This window comes from Helianthus annuus, chromosome 1 (genome assembly GCF_002127325.2).
Source record: "Helianthus annuus cultivar XRQ/B chromosome 1, HanXRQr2.0-SUNRISE, whole genome shotgun sequence".
NCBI classification, from domain to species: domain Eukaryota; kingdom Viridiplantae; phylum Streptophyta; class Magnoliopsida; order Asterales; family Asteraceae; genus Helianthus; species Helianthus annuus.
Window position 1 is genome coordinate 42942474 of NC_035433.2, and position 8632 is coordinate 42951105.

The window sequence follows — 8632 nt, forward strand, 5'->3', positions numbered from 1 at the left end:
TTGCCTAAGCAAGTGTCTGTGCTTAAGGCATCAAGGTGTTTGAAGAAGGGTTGTGTCATTTATATGGCACAAGTAACTATTGATGAACCAAAGCCCAAGGTGGAAGACATCCCTGTCATTTCTGAATATCCAGACGTATTCCTTGAAAACCTACCTGGTTTACAACCAGATAGACAAGTAGAGTTCAGAATCGACATTATTCCTAGAGCAGTACCAGTTGCAAGAGTACCTTACAGGTTAGCACCGACTGAGATGAAAGAGTTGAGGACTCAACTGGATGATTTGTTGGAAAAGGGATTTATTAGACCTAGCTCATCTCCCTGGGGAGCACCGATTCTGTTTGTGAAGAAGAAGGATGGATCGATGCGTCTATGCATCGATTATCGCGAGCTAAACAAGGTTACAGTCAAGAATAGATATCCATTTCCCAGGATCGACGATCTATTCGATCAATTGCAAGGGGCAAGTTATTTCTCCAAGATTGATTTAAGGTCAGGTTACCATCAGCTAAAGGTTAAAGATGAAGATGTGCATAAGACTGCATTCAGAACTCGTTATGGTCACTACGAGTTCTTAGTGATGCCTTTTGGGCTCACTAATGCACCAGCAGCGTTCATGGATCTCATGAATCGCGTTTGCAAACCCTACTTGGACAAGTTTGTCATCGTCTTCATTGATGACATTCTTATTTATTCAAAGAATCAGGCTGACCATGAGAAGCACCTTCGTTGTATTCTTAAACTACTTCAGCATGAGAAGCTCTACGCCAAGTTTTCAAAATGCGAGTTTTGGCTTCGTGAAGTCCAATTTCTTGGACATGTGGTTAGTGAGCGTGGTATCTAGGTGGATCCCGCTAAGATTGAAGCCATCATGAATTAGCAAGAGCCGAATACGCCCACAGAGATTCGCAGCTTTTTGGGTCTGGCAGGATATTATAGGCGTTTTATTGAGAACTTCTCAAGGATTGCAGCACCCCTAACTTCACTAACTCGCAAGAATATCAAGTTTGACTGGGGTCCTAAGCAATAAGAGTCCTTTGATATTCTTAAACAGAAGTTAAGCAACGCACCTGTGGTGACATTGCCTGACGGAATAGAGGAATTTGTGGTATACTGCGACGCATCACACACTGGTATGGGATGTGTGCAAATGCAGAAGGGCAAGGTTATTGCCTATGCTTCTCGACAATTAAAGGTGCACGAAAAGAATTACACCACCCACGACTTGGAATTGGGTGCCGTTGTGTTTGCACTAAAACTTTGGAGGCATTATTTATATGGTACCAATTGTGTGATCTATTCTGATCACAAAAGCCTTCAACATCTATTTAACCAGAAGGATTTAAACATGAGACGACGTCGATGGATGGAGACACTGAATGATTATGATTGTGAAATCCGATACCATCCAGGCAAGGCGAATGTAGTCGCCGATGCGTTGAGCAGGAAAGAAAGAGTTAAGCCCATCAGAATCAATGCCAAGAGCATTGAATTGAAGAACAACTTGAATGAAAAATTGTTAGCCGCTCAGAAAGAAGCTGTATTAGAAGCTAACTATCCTAATGAAAAGTTGGGAGTAATTGCTGAACAGTTATCATATAGCAAGGATGGAATCCTAAGATTGAATGGATGAATATGGGTTCCAATCTATGGAGGACTTCGGGACGTGACCCTTTAAGAAGCCCATAGCTCCAACTATTTTGTTCGTCCTGGAAGTGATAAGATGTACCATGATTTAAAAGCAAATTACTGGTGGATAGGTTTGAAGAAATCTATAGCCACTTATGTGGCCAAATGTCTGACGTGTGCTCAAGTAAAAGTAGAACACCAGAAGCTGTCAGGTTTGCTACAACAGCCTGAGCTTCCCACCTGGAAGTGGGAAATGGTAACTATGGATTTTATCACTAAGTTACCAAAAACAAAGTGAGGAAATGATACTATTTGGGTTATAGTAGATAGACTGACTAAGTCAGCCCACCTCTTACCTATTAAGGAAACATATAGCTCAAATAAGTTAGCTCAGTTGTACGTGGACGAGATTGTATCTCTCCACGGAGTGCCCATGTCTATCATCTCTGATAGGGATACGAGGTATACATCGCATTTCTGGAAAAGTTTTCAGCAATCCCTAGGCACTCGATTAAATTTCAGCACTGCGTATCATCCTCAGATGGATGGTCAAAGCGAGCGTACAATACAAACACTCGAGGATATGTTACGAGCTTGTGTTATTGATATAGGTGGAAGTTGGGATGATCATCTTCCATTGATAGAATTTTCGTATAATAATAGCTATCATTCCAGTATTCAAGCTGCACCTTTTGAAGCTTTGTATGGGAGAAAGTGCAGGACGCCCGTCTGTTGGGCAGAAGTTGGAGATGTCCAACTAACAGGACCTGATATAGTCCTGGAGACGACAGATAAGATTGTACAGATACGTGATCGTCTCAAAGCTGCCAGAGATAGGCAGAAAAGTTACGCAGACAAAAGGCGTAAACCTCTGAAATTCGAGGTAGGTGACAAAGTGTTACTGAAGGTATCACCCTGGAAAGGGGTAATGCGTTTTGGCAATAAGGGCAAGTTAAGCCCAAGATACATAGGACCATTCGAGATCATTGAATGTGTCGGAACAGTGGCTTACAAATTAAACCTGCCTGAAGAGCTCAGTGGTATTCATAATGTGTTCCACATCTGCAATATGAAGAAGTGTCTAGCTGATGAGTCGCTAGTTATGTCACATAAAGATGTGCATATTGATGAGAGCTTAAAGTTTGTTGAAAAACCTTTGTCGATTAAGGATCGACAGGTTAAGAGGCTTCGAAAGAAGCATGTACCGATTGTAAAGGTTAAATGGGATGCTCGTAGAGGTCCCGAGTACACGTGGGAGGTAGAGTCCACAATGAAACTGAAGTACCCTCATTTATTTCAACAAATCTCGAGGTCGAGATTTCTTTTAAGGGGGTGAGGATGTAACACCTCGTAAAATCACGACCAATATAATGAAGACACGTGTCATGAGCTTTAAACGTGTAAAGAATTATTTCTGAGGGGCTGAAATTGTTAAACAATGTAAATACGTTAATAAAGGGATCCAAAGTGTCAACATGCCATTCTTGTGCCTCTGAATGACCTCACACGACGTTCGTATTTTTCAATGAATAATTTATCGAACTTAGAAAGTCGTTTGGGCTTAAAATAAGGATCTTGTGAAACATAGGGGTTAAAACCGTCAACATGTTGAAAGTAACCTCTAAGTGACCTTTTAACGAACCCAAAAACATTGTAACATTATATTTTGCCCGCAAGAATATTGGATATGAATTCGTGGAATTTCGACGCGCATAAATAATTAAAGTGTTAATTCCAAGAAATAAGGGTCAAAAGCATCAACGTTGGCATTCAGGACTTTTCGGGTGATTGTGTAACTAATCGGGAGCCTAACGGAGTTTGTTTATGACTTAGAGTCCTTAAAAGTTAAGTTTGGGGGTTAAAAGTGCAATAAACACAAGTTAAAACAAGTTTTGGAGGACCAGGGACCAAAAATGCAAAGTATGGAAACTTGTTGACCGGGCCTGGCCTCCAAGCGGGTCGCGTAGACCCTCGGCCAGACATTACGTGGGCCGCGTAGAACCTGCAGATACAGAAAAAGATGGCAGATGCCTGTAACAGCAGGTTACACTGCCTTTGCATGCCATTTTTCGAATCTAGGAGCTCAGCCAACAGATTTTTATGCATAGGGACACTTGGAATTCATCAGGGATCAGTTTTAGACCTTGGTGGAATGATCATATGAACTTAAAACTCCTATATAAGCTCTTGTTTGTTGCTAGTTCATTTCCACTTCACCAAAAATTATTCTAACTTATTGATTCATCAGGGATCAATTGTAGACCTTGCTAATAAAATGAGTTTTACATAACATTTTGATACCAAACCTTTTGCTACTGATTTTGTATGATAAATAAATATTTTAAGCCTTCTGGACTGTTAAAAATCTCAGTTTTTCTTATATAACCTGAAAATCACTTAAAATCGACTTTTTACGCGTTTTAAACGCATAGTATGGGTTAAAACTATTTTTGACATATAAGACTTAATACCTACTGTTGTTTTAAGTAAATTTTTATACTTTAACAGTAAGCAAAAGTTTTGAACTCAGATTTCCAGTTTTGACCTTTAAACCTTATGTGAAATGACCAAAATGCCCCTACGGTGCATAGTTTGGTTAAAAATGATAAATTTCACATATATGCAATACCCTACTGTTATGACTTACAAAAATAATTATTTTTACTGATCAATTCAGACCAGAACCTCAGGTTGTTATTTAATCTCTTTTATAAGCTTTAAAATGACCAAAATACCCCTACGGAGCATAAATTGATTTTTAAATTTGTTTTGGGCATAATGGAAGGTATCCTACTGATATCACAACATATTTAAGGCATATTAACTTGTGAAACCTGTACATGACTCATTTGGTTACCCATTATGCATTTTTCGCGTTCGGTACGGTTTGTGTGACTAGTTTGCATAAATTGACCGAAACGGGTCAAACCTTATCATTTTTTTCTCAAAATCCAGAATGTGTTTAGTTTACCCATATTATACAAGTCTTCATACTTGTCGGGTCTAAGCCACATTCAAATCCGGTCTTCGCTTAATCCTGCGTTTTGAACCGTATATCTTCCTTTAAACCTAACCGGTCTAAGTTTAAACTTAAGTAAGACCCGTTAGGAATCTAATAGGTTGTTAAAAGCTTCATTCCAGATTTAGGAGCCCAGTAAAAGATATCTGCACTTGCCAATTGTATACGGCTGGGATAGATTTGTATAATTTGCTAAGGTAAATACTTTTAACTTATTTTCCCTTATACGGGCTTGGGGTACGTTATATAAAATACCGCTTGGTCGGGTATTGAATTTTTAATCATATGAAGGTTAATTCATCGAGATAACCCGTTTAATTAGTTTTGTTTGTTTTAAGCCTTCGGGGGTTAATGACCATGTCCTGGATATCATCGGCTCATTCATTGAAATGACCACGACTTAAGCACGGGGTGTAGGCATACACCTGCCAGTGCGTATGTAAAAATAATGTACCCGCCTGTTCGAGAATAACTCGTCGTGGGATATATTATGTGGTGTGTCTATTAATCTTTAACCCGGTATTCAGCCCAGGCTACTGAACGTATAACGAACATGTAATTCTTTTAATAGTTTATTTTTAAATAATTATCCCAAGTTATAAAAGATTATTTGTGCCTTGTGCATTCAAATTAATTTTCTTAAGCATTTTTCAAAAGTGTCAGTTAATTGTGTTTACCAGTGTAAACTGACGTATTTTCCAAAAGGTTAACTGCAGGTACTAGGCGGAATAGGCTGGTTTCTCCCGAGTGACTTAAATAAAGAATTATGCAAGCTTTATCACTTGAAAAATCTGTTGAACAATATTTTCTTTGTTTTGATCTGCCTATGGATCCTTTACATTCAGTTTGTAATACTTTGTTACTTTCAATTCGGTTTGTTATATTTTACTTTTAGACTTCCGCTGTGCATTAAACTGTGATTATTGACTATGATGATATCAACTACGTCACGATACTCCCCACCGGGTCCACCGGTAATACGTGGAAATATTGGGGAGTGACAATACATTCCGAATGTTATATTTTATATAATACATATACCTTACTATGACATGATAGTTTTCCAGATTTGATATGCAAATGGTTTTTCGTGACATCTTTTACCCGATTGATAGACGCCTCTTTGCACTGTATGTAACTTTTACATCCTAATGTGAAATGATTTAAATTCGTATTTGTTATTATATACAATATTAAAAAAAGAACATGTAAATGGTTCCCTCACAAGTCACACTTCTAAACATGCGACAGTGGTGGTTGTTAAATGAAGAACCCATGAAGACGATGAACTCAGAATGTCTAGCCTTCGCCTCTGGCGTGGCGGCTAGGGTTTCGACAAGTCCGCGGAAGGTCCAACAAAGATCCGGTAAGTTCATTCCCACTTACATGACCTTATTTCGGGTAGATTGGTTCACCTACAACCGTGGTTGAGTGATAATTGTCAGTTTCGTGAACCAGGAGAACACAACGACCTGATCTAGAGTTCAGGTTTCGCCGAACTAATTAGTGGTTGCATGTTTATGTCCGACAACAGGAGGTAAGATTACACGCTTACGACCCTACTTTTTGTTTTCCCAACCTAAACAGATTGATTTTGTGGCATTTGATTGTTGTTAAGGGCAAAGGTTGTGATTGACGACTACCGGCGGCGATCGGCCATCGCTGCTGTCAGGGGCGGACTTATATGTGGCTTAAGGTGGGCGGGCGCACCCCCGGGAAAAAAAAATTTAGTGCTATTTTCCATTGAAAATCCCGTTCGCACCTCTTGGATTTTTTCGTCCGCACCCCTTGAATTTTTTCATCCGCACCCCTTGGAATTTTTCGTCCACACACCTTAGGTAAAAAAATGTTTTCGATTTATATTTTAAATTTTTTTAGTAAACTCTAATTAAAAAAACTACCTAAAATATATAAACTTATACTACCCAACTTAACCCAAATACCCAATACCTTAACCCACTATTTCATTAAACATAATTAGCTCACTAATTACTAGCCCATTAACCAAACTCAACCTAAGTTCAATCTATAATAATTAAAATACGCCCAATAGTCCCTTAGAATTCCTCCCGCCCTCCCTCTCTTGGGTCGTCTCCTACCAGCGATCATCGAACACAACAGCAACCACAACAGCACGTCATCAGCAGCCGCGGACCACCGTCGTCCGACACCAAAGGGCAATTTGTTTGTGATAGGAACCATGAGTAGGGACGTTATGACGCAATTTCTTTTGTTTTACATGACCCGACCCGAACCGACCCGATACGAACCGATTTTTTTACTTATATAACTAGGGGCCAAAAATTTTTAAAAATATTTCGCACCCCCATGGAAAAATTCCTGGGTCCGCCACTGGCTGCTGTTAATTCTCATTTTCGTTACTATTTGAGTGTTGCGGTAAGGAATTCGACCCTTCTTTAATCCCATATGTTCGATATTAATGCTTGAACTGTTCGAGTATGCCTTATGAAACCGGCTACTAAAACAACTAAATACGAAATCGAATTAAAAGACATGGAAAGTCTGTAAAATTCAAGAACGTGTCTACAATTGGTTTTGTCTAAAATGGTGGAACTTTGTGTTTCTGGTGTAGGACCTGATGAAGATGACCAAGTGGGTTTTGCTGATGAAGATGACAAAGTAGGTTTTGCTCTTCAATTTGTTGTGATGCTCATTATTAGGTGTAGTAGTATATATATTTTTTACAAACTTGATCTTATTAGTTTGTTTAGAATTTGACTAAGTTGATTTAGATTATTAATTATTATACATGGTTGTGTTTTGAGGCATTTATTCCAACTCAAATCAATAAACACGATTATATGTAAACGAATGGAAATCTGGATCCTATTTATTACAAGGTAATCATGTTTAAAATGAAATTACAGGATTCATGATTTACAGAAATGAACAACTGCAAAGTACCAATGCAGTGACGAATCGGATCGATTACCATCGAATAACATTGGAACCTGTGTTAGTAGTTTTAGTCGGAACTGCCATATCACGACTTACGACTTTAATATGAGTACTGATATCATGACTTTATATGAATGCATATTATGACTTTATATGAACTCCCGTTACCATATCACGGTTTAGCGCGTCGCAACGTGGGTGGGATGCAAAACCTAGTTTAATAAATGAATGAACACGCAAGAAGTTTCGTTCATTTAGTTAAGTGAACAAACATGAATATGTTGGAAATTTCGTGTAACTTTTGGAAAATAAATTTATCAATTTGTCAAACAAACTGAACGCAGCGGAAAACATGTACACGAGGTTCGGTTCTAAACCGTTTCCACCAATGATCTTATTACAATCAAAATAGGTTATATATAATATTAAAGAATCGTGACATCCAAGAAAGACACCTTGGTTCAACGAACGATCTCGCTAGATGATCGTTGACCACGAAATCATATTTGTTCGTTTGAAACGATTTCAAACGAAACCTTAAATCTAAAGAAAATAAAGTTCAAAACCTTACCTTATGCGTAATCGAAGAAACTAGGATTAATTTGAGCCTCAAGAATTGTTACTTCTCTTTGTCTCTTTGCGACAGCAACAAGAACCAAGAGTGTCTGTGTTTCTTTTGAACTTTTGAAAAGAATCCAAAATTCAATTGCTCCAATTTTTCCCAACAACCGTATTCTCTATTTCATCTCTGTGCATCGTATATCTATCCCAATATAATATAGAGTTGTATGTAGATTAATATACAATCCTCAGTCGTATCTTTTGAGGATTCCGTAATAATAGGTATACTTATCTATTAGCATCATAATCTAATTTAAACACAATCTTTCTTTGTTAGTTATCTCATAACTTATTATATTATATTATGTATTAGATTATATATATACAATTAAACTTTATTATAATTAACAAATTAATTATACTTTGTCTAATTAATCCGGCTCTTCGTAATTATTCTAAATAATTACCCTTTTCTTTTATTACGCTTATTATTTCGTGATCCGGC

At 38.0% G+C, this 8632-nt stretch overlaps 1 long non-coding RNA gene across 3 annotated transcripts; it reads left to right on the forward strand.

The window, feature by feature from the left end:
* Positions 1 to 5760: 5760 nt before the first annotated feature.
* On the forward strand, positions 5761 to 7503 carry LOC110896867. Of its 3 annotated transcripts, none has more exons than XR_002568239.2 (4): positions 5761 to 5777; positions 5899 to 6013; positions 6093 to 6184; positions 7241 to 7503. It is a non-coding gene; the product is annotated as an uncharacterized LOC110896867 (long non-coding RNA). The 3 variants fall into 3 exon arrangements; XR_002568240.2 differs by lacking the exon at positions 5761 to 5777 and adding an exon at positions 6266 to 6485 and having other exon boundaries at positions 5862 to 6013; XR_002568238.2 differs by lacking the exon at positions 5761 to 5777 and having other exon boundaries at positions 5874 to 6013.
* The last annotated feature ends 1129 nt before the right edge of the window (positions 7504 to 8632 follow it).